At 40.5% G+C, this 26,456-nt stretch overlaps 1 long non-coding RNA gene across 4 annotated transcripts in view; it reads left to right on the top strand.

Moving 5' to 3' along the window:
* Positions 1 to 26,456, top strand: part of LOC103349546 (uncharacterized) — a 97,044-nt gene that overhangs the window by 60,879 nt on the left and 9,709 nt on the right. For 2 of the 4 annotated variants that reach the window (XR_007922547.2, XR_517713.4), the window contains one exon: positions 10,982 to 11,027. The exons of 1 other annotated variant lie outside the window; for it this stretch is intronic. This is a non-coding gene — a long non-coding RNA (uncharacterized lncRNA). Of the gene's footprint in view, positions 1 to 10,948; positions 11,028 to 26,456 lie in introns of all 4 variants that reach the window. One more of the 4 variants, XR_007922548.2, reaches the window with a different exon arrangement.

The following is a 26,456-nucleotide window of genomic DNA, read 5'->3' as shown; positions in this document are numbered from 1 at the left end:
CCTGTTAATTATATTGAATTCTTTCCTTAATGGGCAGTGCAATTATTTGAGAATAGGTGATTGTTTTAGTTCTGGTTCTCTAGGTAGAACAAATAAGAGAGAGAGACAAAGGGATGGATGGATGGATGGATATAATGGATTTGTTAGAATCGCTTGAGTATGAAGGCTAAGACATCCAACAATAAGCCTTCTGCAAGCTGGAGAATGGGGGACACTGGCAGCATGGCTCAGTCTAAGTCCAAAGGCTTACAACCATGGATACTGATGGTGTGGCACTTCATCCAAGGCTGAAGGCCTGAGAACTAGGGGGCTATGAGCGCAAATCCCAGAGCTCAAAAGATGAACAGTCTTCAGTTCTGACGTCCAAGGACAGGAGGAGGGTGACAGAGCTCCAGAGGAGAGCCTTGTTCCCATTTCCTCCACCATTCTGTTTCTTCCAGGCCCCTGGATGATTGGACAATGCTCACTACCATTGAGGGGGGGATCTTCCCCACTCACCACCAGTTCAAATACCAATTTTCTCTTTAAGCACCCTCACAGATACATATGGGGAAGCTCCATTTTCTAATCAAATGCCAAGCCATCTGGGTTTCTGTTTCAACAGAAGGGATAAATTTATAACTACTGAAGTATTGAGAATAATCAGTGCTTTACCAGCTCTCTGGGCATCCATTAAGATAGTCAGGTTGTTGCCCCAAATCATTCATCACAGTGATTAGATGATTCTGTATTTGGTTTTGCGTTTTCTGCTTGTCATATTTTCTTCAGCATCACCAGTCACAGAGATGCCAAATATATTCTCCATCATGAAGTACTGCATTATGGAGAAAGCTTACTTTATGGTGATAGAAGTAAGAAAATGGACTAGTGTTCCTGGAATTTAACCATGTATCCAGTTGCAGACTGTCTGATGGAGTTTTAAAAATGGCACACCAAATATTTTGTTACGATGTCTTCCAGGGAACAATACTTGGTGACTGGGTCTATAAGATGCTGTGGTCTGAATCGGTGACAAGTTTGTGGAACTGATCCTTCTTTCATCCAATTACATTTATCTGGCAGAACTGGAGTGACACCTCTTTTGAGTTTATGAGATGGCTCACTCACAAAAACTTTGCATCATACTTTGGTCCCTTTGATCTCTGCTGATTAAGGGATCTTAGTAGCCAAGTGAAGGCTGCTTCCACAAGTCAAAATTGGGTTCATTGAATTGGAAGCTGATATTGCCACTCCTCCATTTCCTATTCTGAAACTCAGGAATGAATAGTCAAAAGGAGGATTGTGCAGTAACAGGGATGTTTGATCCTAGCTACAGTGGGAAAGCAGAACTGCCACAAAGGAGTCAAGAAGGGTGATCTTCTGTGGAGCCTCTTAATACTGCATTCCAGCATCGGAAGTTAAAGGAAATTCACAGCAATGCAATACAGAAAGGATAGTCAAAGAGGCAGTTTTCTCAGGATGAAAGTCTGGGTACATCCTTGGCTGAGGACAAAGCAAACTTGAGGTTGATAGCGGGAAGTGGAAAGTCATTGATCCAAATACAGCACCAAGGGGAATTGTAGAAATGACTGTAGCATCTACCCACATTTTCTTTAATGTCTGTATTTATATATTTTAACAGGTCTTCCTAAATTTTCTCTCCATGTCTCTTGTTATTTAGACAGTGTGCTTGAGTAGCAGATAACTTTACATATTGGTCTATAGAATATTGAAGCAAGACCATGGCACAATTCCAGAAGAATTGGACATCTTCCAGGAAGCCTGACTCTCAATTTGTATAAAGCTTGAGCTTGTTCCCTTTATATGGGGAAGAAGAGTTACTTTAGGCTAAGCAGGAAGCATTTTATTTCTGGAACTTTAAGTATGGGGAAAAGTTCTGTAAATTGATACTCGGCTGCTGAAGGTTTGGCTTATTGTGGACATTGGTGATTCATTTTGACTACACTGCAACCAAGCCCCTTTCTATATTTGGGAAATTCTCCACTTAGGAGTCTTGGTGTGGGGTAAAGAGAGTTTAATACTGTGGAGGCTGAGGATGTTAGACATTTAGCAGGTTCCCTTGAAGATACAACATTCTCCTGAGACAGGTTCAGAGCTGGACCAGAGTGATGCAATGAAACCATGTACAGCAGTCTTTTTCCTTGTGGCAATGAAAGCAGTTATTCCGTTGGAAAAATATGGGCAGGACTTAATTTGAACTTTTTCTTTGGATTTTTATCCTGAAATTGGGCTGTGTAGCCCTCCCATTGAATCTATAAACTGTTCAATATCCTTTTTAATAAAGTCCATTTCTGCTTAACTGTGGCTAGAGTTGCTGGAAACTGAATTCCAACTAATATGGCATTTATTGAGGTAGTTGCCAATGTTTTATAAGGTCCTTTAAAATTTGGTTGTAAAAGTCAAACAGGGAATTTCAGGCATGTTTATATTTTAAAATATTTTCAACATTTTTTCTGAATAGTTCTAAATTTATAAAACAAAAATTGTCAAGTAGTAATACAGAGTTCCCATATCCTTGTCACTCCAGTTCCCCAATTAACATTAGATATTAGTATCTTTGTCATTAATGGTCCATACACAGTTTCCTCTATTTTTTTTTTATTTATTTGACAGGTAGAGTTACAGACAGTGAGAGAGACAGAGAGAAAGGTCTTCCTTCCATTGGTTCACTCCCCAAATGGCCGCCACTGCTGGAGCTACACCAGTCTGAAGCCAGGAGCCAAGTGCTTCCTCCTGGTCTCCCATATGGGTACAGAGGCCCAAGCACTTGGGCCATCCTCCACTGCCTTCCCAGGCCATAGCAGAGAGCTGGGCTGGAAGAGGAGCAACTGGGAGTAGAACCTGGCGCCCATATGGGATGCCAGCACCTCAGGTGGAGGATTAACCTAATGCGCCACAGTGCCAGCCCTGTGTTTCCTCTATTTTTTATATGATTTTGTTTATTTGAGAGGTAGAGTTAGAAAGAGAGAGAGAGTGAAAGGTCTTCCATCTGCTAGTTCACTCCCCAAAATAGCTACAGTGTCCAGAGCTGGTCTGATCTGAAGCCAGGATTTCTTCCATGTCTCCCATGCCAGTGCAGGGGCACAAGCATTTAGGCCATCTTCCACTGCTTTTCCAGGCCATAGGGAGAGAGCTGGAGTGGAAGAAAAGCAGCTGAGACACAAACCAGTGCCCATATGGAATGCCAGCACCATGGGTGGAGGCTTAGCTCCTTTATGCCACAGTGCCAGCCCCTCCTGTGTTTTTTTTTTTTTTCCTACAAATCCCTTTTATCCACCCCTCCCCCCCAATTCTCAGCTTCAATTAATGAACATTCTGTGTTGAAATTGAGTTGTTTTTTTTTTTTTTTTTTAATTTTAGCTCCTGCGTATAAGCAATATGTGGTATTTGTCTTTCTGTGGCTTGCTTACTCACTTGCTTTAAGATAGATAGATAGATTTATTTATTTGAAAGTCAGAGTTGCAGAGAGAGAGAAAGCGGCAGAGAGGGGGTGGGGGAGAGATCTTTCATCCGCCAGTCCAAAGCCAGGAGCTTCTTCTGGGTCTCCCATGAGGCTGCAGGGGCCCAAGCACGTGGGCCATGTAGAGAGCTGGATTGGAAGAAGAGCAGCCAAGACTCAAAACTGGCACCTAATGGGATACTGGCACTGCAGGTGGCTGCCTTACCCGCTATGCCACAGTATCAGCCCCTGGCTTATTTCACTCAACATCATGTCCCATTCATTTTTTTGCAAATGACAGAATTTCATTCTTTTTTAAATGGCTGGATAATATTCCATTTGTGTGTGTGTGCATGCATATACATACCACAGTTTCTTCATTCATCTGGTGATGGACACATTGGTTAATTCCGTATTTTGGTGATTGTGAACAGTGTTTCTGTAAACCTAGTGGAGCAGGTATCTCTGATTCAAGGAGTTCATATATTTTGGGCATATACCTAGTAGGATTGTTGGATTATATGGCAATTCCATTTTCAGTTTTTTAAAAAAAATCTCCATAATATTAAGCAAAGTACATTCATTAGCATGACTACTTCTAGGAGTTGCAGGTTGAGGATCATCAGGATGATATAAAGGAAATACAAACTATGCAGGAACACTTCATTAACTCAAATGAAATGGGAGAAAAATTTGTCCATATCACCATAAAAATGCCAATTTTAAAAGCAGTGGAATTTTGTTACTTTTTTTTTTTTGACAGGCAGAGTGGACAGTGAGAGAGAGAGTCAGAGAGAAAGGTCTTCCTTTGCCTTTGGTTCACCCTCCAATGGCCACTGCAGCCAGCGCACTGCAGCTGGCGTGCTGCGCTGATCCGATGGCAGGAGCCAGGTGCTTTTCCTGGTCTCCCATGGGGTGCAGGGCCCAAGCACTTGGGCCATCCTCCACTGCACTCCCTGGCCACAGCAGAGAGCTGGCCTGGAAGAGGGGCAACCGGGACAGAATCCGGCGCCCCAACCGGGACAGAATCCTGTGTGCCGGCGCCACAAGGCGGAGGATTAGACTAGTGAGCCGCGGTACTGGCTGGAAGTTTGTTACTTCTATCAGAGCAAGTTCTGCATCTAAATACCATCAAAGCATTTCTAGAAATGCTTGATATCTGTCAGAAATTACTAGAAGACTGCTAACCTAGACCATATTGTTTCTATTGTTGTTGGAAGGGACCTGTATTATTTAGTGTTCTTTCTGTTTCAAGCAACAAAAACTCAGGTCATATTGGTTTAAATGTAATATGGGAATGTATTGACAAACTGAGTTTTTCTGGCTTCAGCGATTGCTACAGCCCAAACTCAGTCTACCTCTCTATTGCTTAGATCAGGCTTTCTGCCATTGGTTCCATTCATGGTAAAGCCCTCCCCTACTACGGGAAAGCTGACTGCAAGAGTTCTGGGCTGACGTCATATCCTCTCATCAATATTACAAAGAAAATAATTTCTCTTTCCCAACAGTTTCTTTAAAAAGTATTAGGTCTGATTCAGATTTTTGCAACATGGGCCATGTACTGATTTTCTTAGCCGCTGAATTCCTGTACCAGGGTCACATGCCCATGGCTGCTCTCTGAATGATTTCAGCTCTGCCAAACCTCATAGAAGTGGGGTGAGGTGGATCACCAAAGAACAGTGGCAAGCTATTAAAAGAAGAAAGATGCATGGGTTGCTGGTATGTGGGAAATAACAGCTGTTTCACTAAAAGACCTTAATTTCCCAGCATTCCCTTGTGCATCAGAATACCTCTATGACAGTACTTACTGATCGCTTCTGAGCTTCTCTTACTAGGTAGCCTGTTTTGTTGTTGATGTGTGTTCAAGTTCTTTCTTATGTTGAATTAAAATTTACCTCCTTGCATTTTAGAAACATATCCAGCTGTGTGCTCTGTTTGGAGTTGGCTTTCCGTCCCTTCCCACTTAGAATTGATGCTTCTTCAAGTATTTGGGGTCAGATACCATGCAAATCATGTTTTCCACCTAGAATTTGTGTTTTTCCAGTCATTTCTCAAATGAAATATTTTCCAGAACCACCTTTTCTCAAGACATTTTCTTGTCTATTTGCTTTTACTAGAGAACCATAAAATATATTTGTATAAAAGAATATCATTGAAAAATAAATAGAACCACAAAGCAGCAAGATTATACCATGGGATATACACAGTCTTTTTTTTTTATTATTAACTGTGATTCGTCTTCCTACAAACAGTTCAGTTTGTTTCTAACACCAAACTTTTGCTTCGGAGGTAAAAAAAGATGCAATAGCTGCTTTATATTTTCTCATAAATAAGTGATCATAGAATGATTTTCCTAGGCTGACTCAAATTATGCCTCTTGGGCTACTGAAATTACTAATGCTGCCTCCTTACATTTTAAAAACCTTACTTTGCTCACGCTAGAATTGAACTACTATCCACGTGAATGTGTTCATGGCTTGAAATAAATTAACACAAGTCTTGGATTTGTGTACATCACATACAGCAAAGCCTATAATCTGTTTGGTGTTTGGATGTCACTCAGGTGAAATGTGTTGACTGAGCTGGGGAGTTTCCATGTTGGACAAGTGTGTATTTTTGGCTGGTTGATGCTATGTAATAATACTTCAGACCCTTGTCTATATATCCCATTTATTCTGAGTACAGAATGATATTTGTGACATTACCAATTGGGATAAGTTCCAGGGGAAGGAAGATTATAAAGCCGCAATAAATACACACAAACATCTTGTGCCAGAAGGGATTGTTTTATTACCACATTGTTACTCTTTTGATCATATCATTGCTTTTGGTTCATTTACATTTTGCATAGTTACTGAGATTTTGGTTTATGTCTGCTAGTTTACTATTTGCTTTCTATCTATGCTTTTCTGTGTTTATCTTTCCTTTCTGTTTTCTTTTAGATTGACATTCTGTGGTTTTCAATCTTCTAGTAGCTGTGATCTACATTCTTTTACTACTCTTTTGGTAGAGTCATTAAAATTGCAACATATGCATCCTTGACTTTAACATCAGTGAGCACTGCTGTCACTTCCTGGATGATACAAAGAACTTAAGGCTGCATTTAATGCTTTCTAATTTATAGTTTATGTTATGTAATAATTATTACATAAACTCACTATTGAATATGGTCAAGCCATTGCAGCGATCAATTTGGATTTGATCTAATATATATCATCTCTGATATTCTGCATTTCTTTCTGTATCTTTTAAGCTCCACCTGGCAACATTTTCCTTGAAGGGTTGGTTTGAATTAGCTGGTCCATCATTTCTGGAAGCAGAAGTCTCTGCACAATGGCTTAGCTTCATAAATCCCTTTGCTTACTTGGACTCATGGTTCTGCTGCCCTCCTATAGTTCTGACATACACACATACAGAGAAATGTACAAAGGCCAAAATATTCAAATGGAACTTTTGTCACTTTCTGAAGATGATAATTAGTCTAAGTGAAATGAAATGTGCAGTATAAAGTACAGATAATGTTTCCCAGATGCCCAAATGTTTCCTAAGCACACTGATGGGTTACTCAACTTTCACATTGAAATCTTAGGGTAGAATCTAGAACTGAGCACAGTACTTCTTCGTACAATTAAGTGAGATATCTGGGTTCTTAGTCTCATTTCTGAACATGTCTTTATTCAGCATTCCAAAATATTATTTTACCTTTTCATTTTTTTTTATTTTTATTTTTATTTTTTGACAGGCAGAGTGGACAGTGAGAGAGAGAGACAGAGAGAAAGGTCTTCCTTTTGCCGTTGGTTCACCCTCCAATGGCCGCCGCGGCCAGCGCGCTGCAGCCGGCGCACCGCGCTGATCCGATGGCAGGAGCCAGGAGCCAGGAGCCAGGAGCCAGGTACTTATCCTGGTCTCCCATGGGGTGCAGGGCCCAAGCACCTGGGCCATCCTCCACTGCACTCCTTGGCCACAGCAGAGAGCTGGCCTGGAAGAGGAGCAACCGGGACAGAATCCGGCGCCCCAACCGGGACTAGAACCCGGTGTGCCGGCGCCGCTAGGTGGAGGATTAGCCTAGTGAGCCGCGGCGCCGGCTACCTTTTCATTTATTATATTCATGTTTGACTGCTGTCAACCTGACAGCTAACTAAATTCCTCAGGTCTTTTTCACAAATCTTCTGACATTTGATGTATCCCACAGGTATACAGGGGCACTGGGTTATGACTACTTGAGAGAGTACATTGCGATTAACTTTGTATTCCTAGAGCTTTTAGCAGTTCTAAGTACACAATAGACATTTAATTATGTTTATTGATTAAGAGGGAAAGTACATTCAATTATTTTGCTTTAAGGTTAAACACAAAACAATTTGTTCTCTAAGAGTATTAGTATAATTGGTAGATTCATGCTTACTCATGATATGTTTCAGTGCTTTCCAGCAGTTCTTTAAATATTTTCAAAAATAGCCCTAATATTTTGTGGACAGTGTAATTGATAGTAGAAAATGGCTAATTAAGTGAAATTTAACGGCAAAAAGTCACACAACAGAACATTTACATGCCCAGAAAACAGTTGTATAGATACTATTTTTAAAAATTGGAAGAATCATATCTTCAAAAATAATTCCTACATATAAAGATGATTTTGATAAAGTAGATAATGAATAGCATGAATTAAACCAATTGGGCCTTAGATATCTCTGGATGCCATTTAATGAATATTGTGCCTAAGTGTAAAATAAGCAAAACATTTTGTAACTATGTAAAATACTTAGAGAAAGTAGCAATCTAGACCCACAGAATTTTAACTCAAAAAGATGAGCGAGACAACTTAGTTCAAACCATTCCTTTGACATAGGAGAAAAGTTGGACCAAAAAGGATAAACTTCTTGCCCAGGGTCACATAGTTGTTAGCAGACACAGATAATGAACACAGGTTTTAGTTAGGAGGTACATGGTTTCTTACTTTTGGTTAATGAGTTATTGTTTTTGTTTATCTTGATAGAGCTCATCAGAAAACTTTTTAAAATCTTTTTTATTTTGTTTTTAAAGAAGAAATCTTTATCAATTGATTTCCAATAATCTTATTTTCCTGGTTAGCTACAGGAGTTTTCTAAACATAAAGGGGCCATATTCCAAGCGAGGTGTTTCGTTATACTAGTTGTAGAAGAAAGGCAGATTGAGTGAGCTCTACATAGGGTTACCAGCTAATTTATCATCCAAACTGAAATATTTTTGAGAGTGAGAGGGTGTTATCAATAATTATGCTGGCAGGACAGATGTAAACCAGGACTGCTCCAGGAAAACAAGGATGTATAGTCACCCTAGACAAATGTATCCTTGTTTTGTAGTTGTTTTCTGTTAGGGAGCTGGGGGCAAGAATTCTGACAATGCAAGTTGGGGGAGGGGAATTTGTTTTTGCTGTATGAAGTATGCACCTTAAATAATAAACAAGTTTCATGATTTGGATTTAGCCCAAGCAAGTTAAGCATCTAGAAATTACACATTCAGAAATTATATGTCTACTATATCATTTGGGGGCATCAAGAGTAGTGACTATAACATGAATCAGATCTCAAATGGCTTGGAGAAAGTACAAGTTGTTTTGGACACCTCAACCTTTCTCTAGTCCCATTACTAATCATGAAAGCAATGCAAATGTTTTTGTTTTCTTTTTGACTTGAGTCACATTCCTTTGTGGGGTGATGCAAGGGTTTTTACCCAAGCATGGAATAGTAATGAGCAATTTGAAAGATTCAGTTCTAAAACTTTGCCTTTGGTCACACACAGCCAGAACTTAGGATCTGAGAACACTGGACCATTTTATGTGTAGGGTTTAATTGTACACCTGTTTACTTTTGGCATATTTTCTGAGAGGTTAAACTGGAATAACAAAGAATAGGCTATGGTCCACTTGTCCAAGAAAAAAAAAGTTAAGGCACATAAAACTTGTAGTATTTTTCCTATCACACTGGGGGATACGTGCTTGGGCACCAGAGCTCTACTAACAGCTGAGGCCTCCTGACTTGTGCTTGGAGCCAGTAGTCCCCATCTTGGATGCATATTAGAATCATCTGGGAGGACTTTCAGAAATCCTGATGCTCAGGCCAAGCCTCAGATTAATTAAACTATCAACTCTGGAGAGGGAGGGTTTGGGGAAGAAATCCAGACTCTGGTGTTTCAGAACACTGTAGATAATTCTAACAAACAGGCATGGCTGAGATCTATTATTGTAGGCTCAACTTCATTCTCATCTATGGATTCATTTAAGGGTTGATTTGAGGAGTTCTAGTCTAGTATTCAGGATGTCTGAAATAGTCAAAATACAGTTACAAAGCTAGTAACTGAGTTTAAGAGTTGCAGGCTAACATAAGATAACAAGGGATAATTAGATTTAGATTTAGGTAGGCTTTTTAAACCAGGATCAAGAATTTAAATTTTTTTAACTTTTATTTAATAAATATAAATTTCCAAAGTACAGCTTTTGGATTACAGTGGCTTTTTCCCCCCTATAACTTCCCTCTAACCCGCAACCCTCCCGCCTCCCACTCCCTCTCCCATCCCAAAGAATTTAAATTAACTATATTGTCTTAGACAAGCTACATATATGCCCAGAGCTTCAGCTTCCTGAACTGCTAAGTGGACCAACAGTCCTTGTTGCTAGACTGTACTGTTGCTTGTTGCTTGCCTTGTAAATGAAACTAAATGCCCTTTCCCATTTTACTGGTTTTGGAATGTTCTACTTCTAGAAGTATTGGAATCCCTATCCTGATGATTTTATATTCTAGGACTTGGCCTTTGTCTCATTCTTGTGAATCTTTCTCCATGACTATAATCTCCCTTGACACCTGTCCCATGGTTGAGATCCTGCTGCCTAATGACAGATTTCCCTTGTTTTATCTTTCCATGAACATGTGCATTTTGTTGCCATCCCTTCTGGATTCTTTGTTGCTGGACTCCTGCACATGGCTACTGGTGTGCTCCATAACCCTTTTCTGGGTATCACTGTCACTTGTTTCCTTAAGCATGAAGATTGTTCACCAAGTTAGATTAGCCTAACTGGAGTTTTCCCTCTATTATCTCTAGTTGGTCTAACACCCAAATTTTGTGTCAACCCCAGGGAAAGTATTCAGTTTATCCATTCAACCAGAGATCATTGAGTATTTACCAAACTCAAGCCCATTGGCTCTGCATACAGAAAATTCACAGTAGAGGAAAATGGAGAACAATGTAGGTGATAAATGCAGTTGACAGAGACTTTTCCAGCCCTTGACCATCTCTGTACCTCCTTTTCTTGTCAAAGTTTATACTTCTGTATTTATTTGTTAGAACATGGGATCCTTGTTAAAGAAAAATAATTTCAATGTTGGACACTTGTATTTTGCTCATTGGTAATTAATATTGTTTTGATAATTTCTCAAGGTTCATTTCCTATTCTTTAGCATACAGCAGGCATACTCTGAAGTCTGTTTTGGGATCATTTGTTGTCTACAGAGTGAATTCTCTGCTTTTCCTCAGGAATGATTTGTGGTATCCTCTGACTCTCTACAGCTGAACCGATGTAGCTCCATCTGTCAATTCCTGTAAAGCTGCAGAGGTATGTGGGCCAACCCCTCTCAGGGGAAAAGAGAGTTTGGTGGCCATCCCAGCTATCTACATCAAGGAGCACCCAGCAAGAATATTATCCCCATAGCCTTCTTCCTGCCCCAGAGACTGTGCTTATCATTCCTGGCTCCCCTTACTGCCTTTCTAATGATCTTTCCCTGTTTTCTGTGACTGCAGCTCCTTTTTATTACCTACCAAAGGGAGGGACTAGGTTCCCACAGGCAATTGAGAAGTTGTATATGGCCCTGGGGGTGGTGGCGATGATGATGATGATGATGATGGTGATGGTGATGGTGATGAATATAATGGTGGCTTTAGCACTTTACACAATTCAGAAGTAATTTGCTGACTCCTGGACACTCTACTTCTAGTCAATTAAAGTTGTCTGATTTGCTTTGTGGTGGTCAGGGCTGGTTTAAGAAAAATTACAAAGAAGGAAAAGGCATGATTTAGTTGATCTCTCTCTAGAGTCATGCATCTGGGCTCCCTGTATTGGTTTCCTAGGGTGCCCTCTGCTGGGCCCCAACCAGGTCATCTGATTCTTCGTAATAGCCTATGATGTTTCAACTCTTGTAATGAAAACTTACCATTTTTGACCATACCACCAAAAGCCTAGTATTTGCTTTCCAGTCTGAAAACTACTCCATGTCAATGTGGTTTTGCACAAATGGAAAAACCCAACACCTCTTCCCCCAAGTCATCTAAGTGTACATTTCCACAGTGACTTTTTGGGGATAGTACTTCTACTTAATGTTTAACTCACAGGTGACTGATGGTGGGAATAGAGGTCAGGAGTACAGAGAAGGCTATTCTGAGAAATCAAAGGGGAAAATATTTTCCACAAGGCAGGACCTATGGCTCCCTTCAAATTACAGTGTGTGGGCAGCTGTCTACTCTAGGTATCTGTCTATATGGCCAACCCCATGGAGGTAATTTTCACCCTGCCAGCCAGAAAAGAATGAACATCATTGTTTACTTTTAAGTTTTAATGAAGAATGCCTTGAGCTCTTTGGATGGTATGACTATTATCTAAATTCTAATAACAAGCAACTGTGTGCCATTGTTTTATAGATTAGTTTATCCATAAAGATGTGGATGGGATGTACAATCATTGGCATGACTTCCACTGCCCTATGTACTTTCTTGTCTACCAGAATCAATTGGGCAATCCCTGTCTGTGAGCACATTTCCCAAGAACTGGCTAGAGCCAGTCTTCTTAAGAGGAACATATTATGAAACCAGCTCCAGAGGATATTTACTTTGTTGAAGATCTACTGAAAGATATACCTACTTGAAAATGAGATTGCTTTCTGTGGGATCCCACCTGGCCCCTTAAAAATCAGAGACTGTTGGGGCTCCATTAGAATTAGAAGGGGTTGGCCTGCTGGGTCTGACCTGCATTTTTGTGTAATCTTTTCTCATTGTTAAATCTGGTATCTGCATAGCTGTTGAAAGTGTGTTTTTCAAGATTAGCTGAACTGATAACCTATTATCAAGTTAACAGTGTGCCCAACATTGGGCACTTGAAAGACATAGCTCAAGTTTTTTGAAAGTTTCCCTTCTTTCTTAAAATTGATTATGAATTTTGTATTCTTCGTATACATATTTGAGTTAAGATAGAAATAAGTATTTAAGTTGCTTTCCAGTTATTACATCTCTCCTATTCAAATCTTCAGTTAAATAAATGCTCTGTTGACAAACATAATCTTTATCTTATAGTTCTTGTGCATGCACAGGGATATGTGCTTCCAAACTGGAGAAGCACAAGTGATTCAGTCAGAGAAACGTCTGTCTTAATGATACATCCATAGGTAAGGAGATCTTGAGTGAACTTTGTTGTAGATGACTATCACAGGAGAGCAGTGGCATTTGATGAAATCTGCTGTGTAGTTGTAATGAGATAGTGATGCTAGGATTATCTAGATAGAGCTAGAAACAAAGGGAAAATAAGATCAAAACATGGAGTACTCAAAATAGATGTGGAAGAGGAAGAAATGTGGATGGAGATAATGAAGATTTATTGATTTTCTATATATAAACCTATAGTAATCACGAATACAAAAAGTAAATGGTTAGCATACAAAGAGAGAAAATCTGTATATGAATTTTCGCGCCATATCATCTTTTTGTTCCTTTCCGGAATTTAAAGTGGATATCCTTTTGATCTTGAAAATATTAATTACTTTTTAATCACAGGTGTTTTATATTATATAGAATATACTTATTTCAGAAATTATTAAAAGATCATTTGAAACTCAGTAAGTTTTCCAATAGAAAGTCTTATCCCGGCGCCACGGCTCACTAGGCTAATCCTCCGCCTGTTGCGCCGGCACCCCAGGTTCTAGTCCTGGTTGGGGTGCCAGATTCTGTCCCGGTTGCTCCTCTTCCAATCCAGCTCCCTGCTGTGGCCTGGGAAGGCAGTGGAGGATGGCCTAGGTCCTTGGGCCCTGCACCTGCATGGGAGACCAGGAGGAAGTACCTGGCTCCTGGCTTTGGATCAGCGCAGCACGCTGGCCATAGCAGCCATTTTGGGGGTGAACCAAGGGAAGGAAGACCTTTAAGAAAAAAAAAGAACAAAAGAAAAAAAAAAGAAAAGAAAGTCTTCTTAACACTGAGTTTTCAAACTAGTCAAAAAGTCTATTTAACATATAAGGTATCTCCTGAGTGGGATACACAGCAGACTCATAGAATGGCAGATGCCCTAAAAAGCACTCAGGCCTCAGAACCAGCCCTTAAGGCATTCGGATCTGGCTAAAAAGCCCATGAGAGTTTCAAAGGCATGGAAATACTGTGGCAAGAAAAAAAAATGACCTAAATGAAAGGTCTCTGTGAGTGAGATGCCAGTGGAAAGAACGGGCCATCAAAGAAGGAGGTACCTTTCTCTGAAGGGAGGAAAGAACTTCCACTTTGACCATGGCCTTGTTTAAATAAGATCGGAGTTTGTGAACTCAAGAGGCTTCTATGGCCTTGGCAGCTCATGACAAGAGTCTTGGGTGATTACTAACGTCATAAATAAGAGTGTCAATTGTTAAATCAACAATGGGAGTCACTGTGCACCTACTCCCCATGTAGGATCTCTGTCATTAATGTGTTGTACTATGCGAATTAACGGTAAAACTAGTACTCAAACAATATACTTTGTGTGTCTCTGTGGGTACAGTCTGTTGCAATCTTCACTTAGTATTACCAAGTAGATCTTCTGTATATAAAGATAATTGAAAATGAATCTTGATGAAGAATGGGATGGGAGAGGGAGTGGGAGATGGGATGGTTGCAGGTGGGAGGGAGGTTATGGGGGGGAAGCCTGTATAATCCAAAAGTTGTACTTTCAAAATTTATATTTATTAAATAAAAGTTTTTTTTTAAAAAAGGTATCTCTTGGAAGTGTTCTGGGTTAAGAGCCTAGGTGTCTGTGTTTTTTCATAAAACATACTTGGATGCAAGTGATCTGAACAACTATGAACAACACTACATATTTTAAGAAGTTTAAGACTCTTATGTTAAGGGCTAGAGACCAAGGGCACTGCTAAGAGGTTAGGACTGGTTTTCCAAGGGATGTAGAAATACATTAGGTTGCTTTTTAGCTCATAGTTCCCCTGTCTGCTCCATGGTACCTCTCCCCAATAAGAGTAGCTACCTTGGCAATGAGATAAAACTCACCAGAATCAGTGGAGCTGTAGGTAGACTGCTGACCTAAACTAGGTTAAGCAAATATTTTAACTTGACAGTTTGCAGCTGGGGATAGGTACACCAGTTAACCACTGCTCATTGTTCTAAACAAAGAACTTCCCCTTAGCTACAGGAAGCCAGGCCTGTTGGGTGAGTGGACAAGCAGAGGGCAGCATGCACAGAAAAAGAGTGAACAGCACACAGAAGAAATGAGGAATCCTGGGTTTTGGGTGGGGAGAGAGAAATGGAGAAAGACAATGAGAAAAGCAGAGAGAGAATTTCCCTGGAGCTGTGAGTCTGCTGCTGCAGAGGTCAGCCCCTCCTGTGGTCTGCATGTGCTTTCTGTGAGCTGTTTTTACAGCCATCCAATAAATTCTTCTTTCTCACTCAAGCTACTTGGAATGTTGTTCCTGGGTGAGCGAACTTCCAAGAGTTTAGGAAAAGCAAAGACATAATGGATGCATCCTATTCTGTCTGCTGTCTCTGCCCTCAGTCTTTCTCCTTTCCCCTTTCTCGTTCCTCCCACTTGAGCTACCCCAACCCATCATTGGTGGGGAAATGAGAATGAGGTTTTATTTATCTTCAACTACCTGATTGTCCTCCTTTTTCCATTTTCAACTCCTTCCTCACTGCAATCCAGAGAGGAAGAGAATGCTTTCCTTTCTCATCCCTGCTGTCCTGGCCAGGACCATCTCTGCCCAAACAAAGGGGAGTGGCCAAGACCCAGAGGAGAGGAGGGAAGGACAGCCCCAGGGCCACGTGGGCACAAAGAAGAAAGTGGGTGCTTACCTTGAAATTTCACATGAGGAGTAAAATAACCCACTTGTGAGTACACTGAATGTTGAAAAGCAGCTCAGGTTGGCTTGACAGCATTTATTTGTAGCAAATAGAAAGGGTTATTACTCCCTTTGACACTTCACTGTAATGTTTCATTTGTGAAGTCTTCTCTGGTTAGATCAGCTTCAGTTGTGCTAACTGGACCTGTAAAAATGAGATGCTTGGGTGAGTGGTGTGTGACTCAGCAGGTTAAGCCCCTGCTTAGGCAGCCTGCATCTTCTGAGAGTCTTGGATCAAGTCCTGCCTCTGCCTCTGCTTTGAATCCAGCTTCCTGCTAACAAGCTCAGGAAACAGTGGATGACTGCTCAAGTTCTTAAGTCTCTATCATCCATGTGAGAGACTCAGATGGAGTTCTTGGCTCCTGGCTTCAATCTTTCCCAGCTCTGGCTCTTGAGGGCATTTTGAGAGGGAACCAGCAATGGGAGATCTGTCTTTCTCCCTTTCACAAAATTTTTAAAAGATGAAAAATATTTTAAAAATGAAATACTTAGGGTAGGTGGTTAGCCTAGAAGTTAAGACTCTGTTTAGGATACCTGCATCCCACATCAGATTACATGGGTTTGATACATTGCTCTAGCTCCTGACTCCAGTTTTATGTTAACCCACAACCTGGGAGGCAGCAGTGATGGCACAAGTGCTTGGGTTCCAGTCACCTATGTTGAGAGCCTGCATTGTGTTGGGAGAGTGGATTGAGTTTTCTGTCTCTCTGTATCAAATAAATTAATCAATAAGGTGCTTTTCACTGAATTGAAAGAATTGCAGGTGTGGAATAAAGAGCTAGATTAGTTGTTAACTTGAACGATAGTAGGCCAACCATCAGAGTCACATCTTTGTATCATTGTATCATGGAAATCTCTGCCATGTCAAGTGAGGTGAGCTAAAACTGCTCTGAGATTTGTGTTATTTTTACAAACATGTAGACTGAGCCATGCTAAATGTACCTGATCAAGGCCAGGCTGACACTGCATTTGCTTTCAAGGATCTTTGGTGGGTTTCCCTTCTTGTATTTGTGCAAAGATGGGAGAGATGTGACTGAAGATGAATTAGCAGAAGAAAACTTCCCCCAGTCCAGCTGCTCATTTGATTAGTAAGAAGGGTTTTAATAACTCTGGCTCTAAATTTCTTATCTTCTATAGAATGTAAAATCTTTCCTTTTTATTTATTTGAAAGGCAGAGCGACAGAGATCGAGGGAGACAGAGAACATCCATTTACTAGTTTATCTCCCATAGGCCCCCAACTGTTGAGGCTGTATCAGGCTGAAGACAGGAGCCCAGAACTCAATCTGAGTCTGTTTTCTGGGTGGCAGGGACCCAAGTTCTTGAGCCATCATCTGCTGCCTCACAAGGTGTGCATTAGCAGGAAGCTGGAATTGGGGGCAGAGCTAGGACTTGAACCCAGGCACTCTAGTCAGGGATACAGGTATCCCAAGCAGCATCCTACCCACTGTGCCAGACACCTGCATCATGTGAAATCCTTTCTGCAAACAGAGCTGTACCTTAGACTTAGATGAAAGTGGAGTGTCCAGATGGGGTTGGACTTGGGGTTTGCTGATGGCACCTGAATACCTTTCCTCTAGCTCCCCTTCCTGATGCCCCTACCCACATGTGCCACCTCTAGAATCTCCCATGAAGTCTTGCTGAGATCTCTTGGAAATGCCTGCCTGGACTGACTAATCTGCATGGTCACATCAAGTTCATCAATACCATAATTCTGTAAAGTTTTTCATGAAAACTCCGCAGGAGAAACTATATCATATGCTCCAGTTAGTGTTTCTGAAGGTTCTCTGATAACTGAGACATTTGTGATCCAAGGGACAGTTGGTGTGGAAATCAGCTGTGAATTGTTGGCATCACTTTGAGTATGTGTCTGTGTGTCACGAGAAGGCCCCTTGGGTACTGCAGGTCTCTTTGTACTTTGATGGAACTTCAGGAAAAGTGAATGGATCAAAAACTGTTAAAACCTTTTTTTTTTTTTTTTTGGTCAAAGCAAAGTACTCTAACTTGCTGCACAAATATGGCACTTCCAAGAGCTCAGGATCAGTCTAGTCCATTCTTGGTCCTGCTGCTGCTGTTAAGTGGGGCCTTGTACATGGTGTCCTCCATCACATCACTCCACTTCAAACAGCACAGGGTTTGGGGCAGAACTCTGCCCTGTAACAGAAAAATCTCATCTGGATAGGGAGACTCTGTTAAAGCTTTATTCAAAGTATGGAGGAATAGAGAGGCTAATGCACTTGAACCTCGTAAATCCTGTTGTAGCTTGAATTGTGTCCCTCAAAAAATCATTTGTTGGGCAGCTGGTGTTGTAGAAGAGTGGATTAAACTGCTGGCTATAGCACCAACATGCCATATCAAAGACCCGGTTCCAGTCTTTTCTTTTCCACTTCTGATACAGCACCTTGTTAATGCTCCTGGGAAAAAGCTGGGTAAGATGGCATGAGTGCTTGGACCCCTGCACCCATATGGGAGACCTGAATGGAGTTTCAGGCTTCTGTCTTCAGCTTGGCCTCACTCTAGCCATTGCAGCCATTTGGGAAGTGAACTAGTGGATGGAAGATCTTTCTTTCTCTGTCTTTCCCTTTACTCTGCCTTTCAAATAAAGAAATAAATCACTTTAAAAATTCATATGTTGCAGATAGGTGTTTGGCCTAGTGGTTACCATGCTTGTTAGGATGTCTGTTTTCCATATCGGAGTATCTGGGTTCAGGTCCTGGCTCCTGACTCCAGCTTCATGCTCAAGCAGACATTGGGAGGCGGTGGGGGTATGGTCCAATAATTGGGTCTCTGCTGCCCATGTGAGAGACCCAGATTGAGTTCCCAGCTCCTGGTTTCAGCCTCCATCCAGTCCTAGCTGTTGGGGGCATGTGGGACAATAAATTAACAGATGGACACTCTCTTTCTGTCTCTCTGCATCTCAAAAAAGAAAAACCTGTTTAAATACTAATCTATAGTAGCTCAGGACATAACCTTGTTTAGAAATAGAGTTGTTGCAGGTACAGTTAGGGTGAGGTCATTCTGGAGCAGGGTGGCCCTGGTCCAGTGTGACAGAAGTCCTCATACAAGGGTCTGGACAGATATGCATGGAGGGAAGGTACTGTGGGAACATGAAGCCAGGGTGCTGGGGGTGCTGCAGAAGCCACAGCAAGATGGCCAGCATCCTTTCAGGAGCTGGGAGAGGGACATGGAACTAGCCTCTCCCTCACAGCCCTGTGGACATCTTAGCCCTGGACTTCTGCATCCAGATCTGTGGTCCAATAACTTCTTGTTTAAGGTACCACTTTATGGTCCTTCGTTACAGTAGCCCTAGCAAACAGATACAACCACCATCATTAATTTTCTAGAGGAGTGATTCTTATGTGTCAGTCAGTTGAGCAGTATTTTCTGATTTCACTTATGGTATTACGTGTTGATAGTTACTACTGATTTTACATTTTCTCTTTAAGCAAATTTTTAAAAAGTTAATTGGGTATATAAAAAAGAGAGGACTTTTCCTTTAAGTGGACTTTCAATCTAAATGCTCTCAAAAACCCAAGGATAGGCATTTGGTCTAGTGGTTAAAATACTGGTCAGGACACCTATGTCCCATATTTGGTCTAGTGGTTAAAATCCTGGCCAGGACACCTGTGTCCCATATTGGAGTATCTGGATTCATCCCTGTTGTAGCTCCTGACTCCAGCCTTCTAGTAGAGTCCTTTGGTGGTAGTGTTGACGGCTCAAGTAATTGGGTTCCTGCCACCCACGTGGGAGACATGGATTGAGTTCCCAGCCAGGAGCCTAGTCCCATCTATTGCAGGTCTTTCGTGAATAAACTATCAGATAGGAGTTCTCTTTGTGTATCTTTCTCTGCCTCTCAAATTAATTGTTTAAAAAACCACAGGGGGTCAGCTCTGTGGCTTAGCGAGTAAGGCTCCCTCATGCTGTGCTGGTATCCCATGTGGTCCCGGTTCATGACCTGGCTGCTCTACTTCTGATCTAGCTTTCTACCCATGAGAGTTTCGAAGGCATGGAAAGCCAAAGCACTGTGGTAAAAAAAAAATGACCTAAATGAAATATCTCTGTGAGTGAGATGCCAGTGGAAAGAACGGGCCATCAAAGAAGGAGGTACCTTTCTCTGAAGGGAGGAAAGAACTTCCACTTTGACCATGGCCTTGTTTAAATAAGATCGGAGTTTGTGAACTCAAGAGGCTTCTATGGCCTTGGCAGCTCATGACAAGAGTCTTGGGTGATTACTAACGTCATAAATAAGAGTGTCAATTGTTAAATCAACAATGGGAGTCACTGTGCACCTACTCCCCATGTAGGATCTCTGTCATTAATGTGTTGTACTATGCGAATTAACGGTAAAACTAGTACTCAAACAATATACTTTGTGTGTCTCTGTGGGTACAGTCTGTTGCAATCTTCACTTAGTATTACCAAGTAGATCTTCTGTATATAAAGATAATTGAAAATGAATCTTGATGAAGAATGGGATGGGAGAGGGAGTGGGAGATGGGATGGTTGCAGGTGGGAGGGAGGTTATGGGGGGGAAGCCTGTATAATCCAAAAGTTGTACTTTCAAAATTTATATTTATTAAATAAAAATTGAAAAACTGTCTGCTATCCTAGGAAAATAGGAGACATTTCCAGGGTTCCAAAGAGCCTCTGTGCCATCCACTTCTTCCTATCTTCCCTGCAGTTCATTATCTTTCACTGGAAAGTCTCATGTCCCCTGCACAGCTCTTTCTTCCTCTGAAGCATTCACCTAGTTGCAGCCAGAGTGGGTTTTTAAAGCAAACCTGATGATTAATTTCCTTTCTTCAATGCCTTCTATGATCTGCCATTGCATTAGAATAATGGCCAGTGTCTCATTGTGGCTCCTGCCTGTTCCTCTCTTGCAGCACAACTCCAGCTATGCTGGCTTTCTCTCTGGTTCTCCGCAGAGAGATTCCCTGGCCTGACTCCACACTGCTCTGCCTGCCCCAACTTTCAGTTAATTCCACTCATCTCTCAGAACTCTGCTCAATGCCACTTTACTTAGAGCCTTTCTTGAGTCCCCCAGGCCAGTGCTGTCTCCCTTGATTATGTTCTGTCATAGCTTTCTGCACTGATTCTTCCTTGCATTTGTCACAATGCCAACTCAGCAAATAATGCAGTGTTGGCTATTTCATATGTGCTTCTCTGTCTAAGTTTAAGCTCTAGGAAGGGAGGGACTGTTTTTGCCATGTTTTCTGCCTTGATTCCTGGACCAAGCATGGTACGAGTCACAGGTAACTAAAAATATGTAGAATGAAATATGTACATGTAATTTCTTTTTTATTTTCTTAACTTTTATTTAGTAAATATAAATTTCCAAAGTACAGTTAATGGATTACAATGGCTTCCCCCCATAACTTCCCTCCCACTCCCACCCCTCCCATCTCCCACACCCTCTCCCATTCCATTCACATTAAGATTCATTTTCAATTATCTTTATATACAGAAGATCAATTTTAGTATATATTAAGTAAAAATTTCATCAGTTTGCACCCACAGAGAACATAAAGAGTAAAATACTGTTTCAGTACTAGTTATAGCATTACATCTCAATGTACAGCACACTAAGGACAAAGATCCTACATGAGGAGTAAGTGCACAGTGACTCCTGTTGTTGACTTAACAATTTGACACTCTTGTTTGTGGCGTCAGTAATCCCTCTAGGCTCTAGTCATGAGTTGCCAAGCCTAGGGAAGCCTTTTGAGTTCACCAACTCCGATCTTATTCTGACAGGGTCATAGTCAAAGTAGAAGTTCTCTCCTCCCTTCAGAGAAAGATACCTCCTTCTTTGATGGCCCCATTCTTTCCACTGGGATCTCACTTGCAGAGATCTTTCATTTAGGTTTTTTTTTTTTTTTTTTTTTTTTTTTTTTGCCAGTGTGTCTTGGCTTTCCATGCCTGAAATACTCTCATGACTCTTCAGCCGGATCCGAATGCCTTAAGGGCTGATTCTGAGGCCAGAGAGCTGTTTAGGACATCTGCCATTCTATGGGTCTGCTGTGTATCCCACTTCCCATGTTGGATCGTTCTCTCCTTAATTCTATCAGTTAGTATTAGCAGACACTAGTCTTGTTTGTGTGATCCCTTTGACTCTTAGACCCATCAGTGTGATCAGTTGTGAACTGAAGTTGATCACTTGGACTAGTGAGATGGCATTGGTACATGCCACCTTGATGGGATTGTATTGGAATCCCCTGGCATGTTTCCAACTCCACCATTTGGGGCAAGTCTGATTGAGCATGTGCCGAACTGCACATCTCCTCCCTCTCTTATTCCCACTCTTATATTTAACAGGGATCACTTTTCAGTTAAATTTAAACACCTAAGAATAATTGTGTGTTAATTTAAAGAGTTCAACCAATTGTATTAACTAGAACAATAGCTACAAAAACAATCAAATACCTTGGAATAAACTTAACCAAGGATGTTAAAGATCTCTACAATGAAGATTACAAAATCTTAAAGAAAGAAATAGAAGAGGATACCAAAAAATGGAAAAATCTTCCATGCTCATGTATTGGAAGAATCAATATCATCAAAATGTCCATTCTCCCAAAAGCAATGTATAGATTCAGTGCAATGCCAATCAAAATACCAAAGACATTCTGAGATCTGGAAAAAATGATGCTGAAATTCATATAGAGACACAGGAGACCTCAAATAGCTAAAGCAATCTTGTACAACAAATACAAACTCGGAGGCATCACAATACCATATTTCAGGACATGCTATAGGGCAGTTGTTATCAAAACAGCATGGTACTGGTACAGAAACAGATGGATAGACCAATGGAACAGAATAAAAAAACCAGAAATCAATCCAAACATCTACAGTCAAATTACGCTTGATCAAGGAACTTTTTTTTTTTTTTTGACAGGCAGAGTGGAGAGTGAGAGAGAGAGACAGAGAGAAAGGTCTTCCTTTTGGAGTTGGTTCACCCTCCAATGGCCGCCGCAGCCGGCGCACCACGCTGATCCGAAGGCAGGAGCCAGGTGCTTCTCCTGGTCTCCAGTGGGGTCCAGGGCCCAAGCACTTGGGCCATCCTCCACTTCACTCCCAGGCCATAGCAGAGAGCTGGCCTGGGAGGGGGGCAACTGAGACAGAATCCGGTGCCCCGACCGGGACTAGAACCCAGTGTGCCAGCGCCACTAGGTGGAGGATTAGCCTATTGAGCCATGGCACCAACTTATCAAGGATCTAAAACCAATCCCTGGATCAAGGACAGTCTGTTCAATAAATGGTGCTGGGAAAACTGGATTTCCATGTGTGGAAGCATAAAGCAAGACCCCTACCTTTCACCTTACACAAAAATCCACTGAACATGGATTAAAGACTTAAATCTATGACCCAACACCATCAAATTATTAGAGAACATCAGAGAAACCCTGCAAGATATAGGTACTGGCAAAGACTTCTTTGAAAAGACCCTGGAAGCTCAGACAGTCAAAGCCAAAATTAACAATTGGGATTGCATCAAATTGAGAAGTTTCTGAACTGCAAAAGAAACAGTCAGGAAAGTGAAGAGGCTACCGACAGAATGGGAGAAAATATTTGCAAATTATGCAACAGATAAAGGGTTAATAACCAGAATCTACAAAGAGATCAAGAAATTCCACAACATCAAAACAAACAACCCACTTAAGAGATGGGCCAAGGACCTCAATAGACATTTTTCAAAAGAGGAAATCCAAATGGCCAACAGACACATGAAAAAATGTTCAAGATCACTAGCCATCAGGGAAATGCAAATCAAAACCACAATGAGGTTTCAACTCACCCCAGTTAGAATGGCTCAGATGCAGAAATCTAACAACAACAGATGCTGGCAGGATTTGGGGCAAAAGGGACACTAACCCATTGTTGGTGGGAATGCAAACTGGTAAAGCCACTATGGAAGTTAGTCTGGAGATTCCTCAGAAACCTGAAGATAACCCTACCATTCAACCCAGCCATCCCACTCCTTGGAATTTACCCAAAGGAAATTAAATTGCCAAACAAAAAAGCTGTGTGCCCCTTATTGTTTATTGTAGCTCAATTCTCAATAGCTAAGACCTGGAATCAACCTAAATGCCCATCAACAGTAGACCGGATAAAGAAATTGTGGGATATGTACTCTATAGAATACTATACAGCAGTCAAAAACAATGAAATATGGTCATTTGCAACAAAATGGAGGAATCTGGAAAACACCAGGCTGAGTGAATTAAGCCAGTCCCAAAGGGACAAATATCGTATGTTCTCCCTGATTGGTGACAACTAACCAAGCACCAAAAAGGAAACCTGCTGAAGTGAAGTGGACACTATGAGAAACAGTGACTTGATCAGCCCTTGTCCTGACTGTTGATGTACTATTTAATACATGTAATTTCTTAAGTAGATTGTTTGTTTTGTTGTTGTTTAGTTTCTTGAGTTCTTTATGGATTCTGGATATTAATCCTTTAGCAGTTGCATAGTTTGCACATATTTTCTCCCATTCTGTTGGTTGTCTCCACATGTTGCTGAGTGTTTCTTATGCAGTACAGAAGCTTCTCAGTTTGATCTCCTCCCATTTGTTAATTTTGGCTTTGATTGCCTGTACTTCTGGGCTCTTTTCCAAGAAGTCTTTGCCTATGCCAATATCTTGGAGGGTTTACCCAATGTTCTGTAGTAATTTGATGCTATCAGGTCATATATTTAGGTCTTTGATCCATTTTGAATGGGTTTTCATGTCAGGTGTAAAGTAGGGATCTTGTTTCGTACTTGAAATGCAGAGATCCAATTTTCCCAGCATCATTTGTTGAAGAGACCTTCCTTGCTTCAGGGATTGATTTTAGCTTGTTTGTTAAAGATAAGTTGGTTGTAGATGTGTGGATTGATTTCTGGAGCTTCTATTCTGTTCCATTGGTCTACACATCTATTGTTTTGCCAGTATCAGGCCATTTTGATTATAACTACCTTGTAGTATGTCTTGAAATTTGGCATTGTAATACCTCTAGATTTGTTTTTTTATTGTATGATTTTTTTTTAGCTATCCAGGGTCTCTTGTGTTTACCTATAAATTTTAGCATTTTTTTTCTAGATTTGAGAAGAATGTTAGTGGAATTTTGGTTAGGATTGCATTGAATCTGTAAATTGCTTTTGGTAGTATGGACATTTTGATGATATTGATTCTTCCAATCCATGAACATGAAAGATTTTTTCTTTTTCTGTGTCTTCTTCTATTTCTCTCTTTAATGTTTTATGAATTTCTTCATAGAGTTCTTTGATATATTTGGATAAATTTATTCCAAGGTCTTTCATTTTCTGGTAGTTATTATGAATGGGATTGATTTTAGAAGTTCTTTCTTAGCCATGGCATTGTCTGTGTATACAAAGGCTATTTATTTTTGTGTGTTACTGTTTTTGAGTTAAGATAGTCTTTCAGTGGAGTCATTTGGTTCCCTTATATACAAAATCATGTCTTCTGCAAATAGGAATAGTTTGACTTCCTCTTTTCTAATTTGTATCCCTTTAATTTCTTTTCCTTTCCTAATGACTCTGGCTAAACTTTCAGGAATATTTTGAATAGCAGTGGTGAGTGGAAATCCTTTTCTAGTTCCAAATCTTAGTGGGAATGCTTTCAACTTTCCCAGATTCAATAGAATGCTGGCTATGGGCTTGTCATAAATTGATTTGATTGTGTTGAGGAATATTCCTTCTATACCCAAGGTGCTTAAGATTTTTTCCTTGAAAGGTTGTAATTTTATCAGATGCTTTCTCTGTATCTATTGAAATAACATGGTTTTTCTTCTTCAGTTTGTTAATGTGTTATATCACATTTATTGATTGGCAAATGTTGAACCATCCCCGCATAGCAGAGATAAATCCAATGTGGTTGAAGTGAATGATCATTTTAATTGTTGTTGAATTTGATTAGCTTGTATTTTGTTGATGATTTTTGCATCTATGTTCATCAGGGATTTTGTGCTACAGTTCTTTTTCTATGTTATTTCTTTTTCTGGTTTAGGAAGTAAGGTGATGCTGGCTTCATAGGAGTTAGGGAGTAATCCCTCCATTTGAATTGTTTTGAATAGCTTGAGAAGAATTGGAAATATTTCTTCTTTTAAAGTCTGGTAGAATTCAGCAATGAATCCATCCAGTCCTGGGCTTTTCTTTGGTGAAGTGCCTTTGCTACTGATTCAATCTCCATCCTGGTTATTGGTCTATTTAGGTTCTCTATGTCTTTATGGCTCAGCTTTGGTAGATTTTATGTGTCTAGGAATCTATCCATTTCTTCTAGATTTTCTGATTCTTTGGCAAATGGATGTTTGTAGTAACTCCTACTGTTTCTTTTTATTTCTGTGGTATCTGTTGTTGCATGTCCATTTTTGTTAATTCTATTGATTTGGGTCTTCACCCTCTTTTTTGGGTTAGTTGGGCCAGTGGTGTATCAATTTTGTTTATTTTTCCAAAACACCAGCTCTTCATTGCTTTTCATTTCCATGATCTTTTTATTTTTTTGTTTCAATTTTGTTTATTCTCTTATTTTGATTATACCTTTCTTCTTACTAATTTTGGGTTTGGTTCGTTGTTTTCCTAGGTCCTTGACGTGCATTGTTTGCTCATTTATTTGGTGCCTCTCCCATTTCCTGATGTAGGCACTGATTGTTACAAACTTTCCTCTTTTTAAAATCTTATTTAAGATATGCAAGTTTCGTGTATTTCATATATACAGATTTTTAGGAACATAGTGATTCTTCCTCTTCCTCCTCCTCTTTCTCACATGTAAACTTCCCTCTTAACGCTTCTTTGGCTGTATCCCATAAGTTTTGTTATGTTGTATTGTTATCTTCATTTGTTTTCAGAAATATTTTGATTTCTATTTTCATTTCTCTATGATCCGCTGTTCATTCAGGAACATGTTGTTCAGTCTCCATGTGCT

The sequence above is a fragment of the Oryctolagus cuniculus genome, chromosome 14 (genome assembly GCF_964237555.1).
Source record: "Oryctolagus cuniculus chromosome 14, mOryCun1.1, whole genome shotgun sequence".
NCBI classification, from domain to species: Eukaryota; Metazoa; Chordata; class Mammalia; order Lagomorpha; family Leporidae; genus Oryctolagus; species Oryctolagus cuniculus.
The sequence above is the reverse complement of the archived record's forward strand: the minus strand, read 5'-3'. Positions and strand labels throughout refer to the sequence as shown.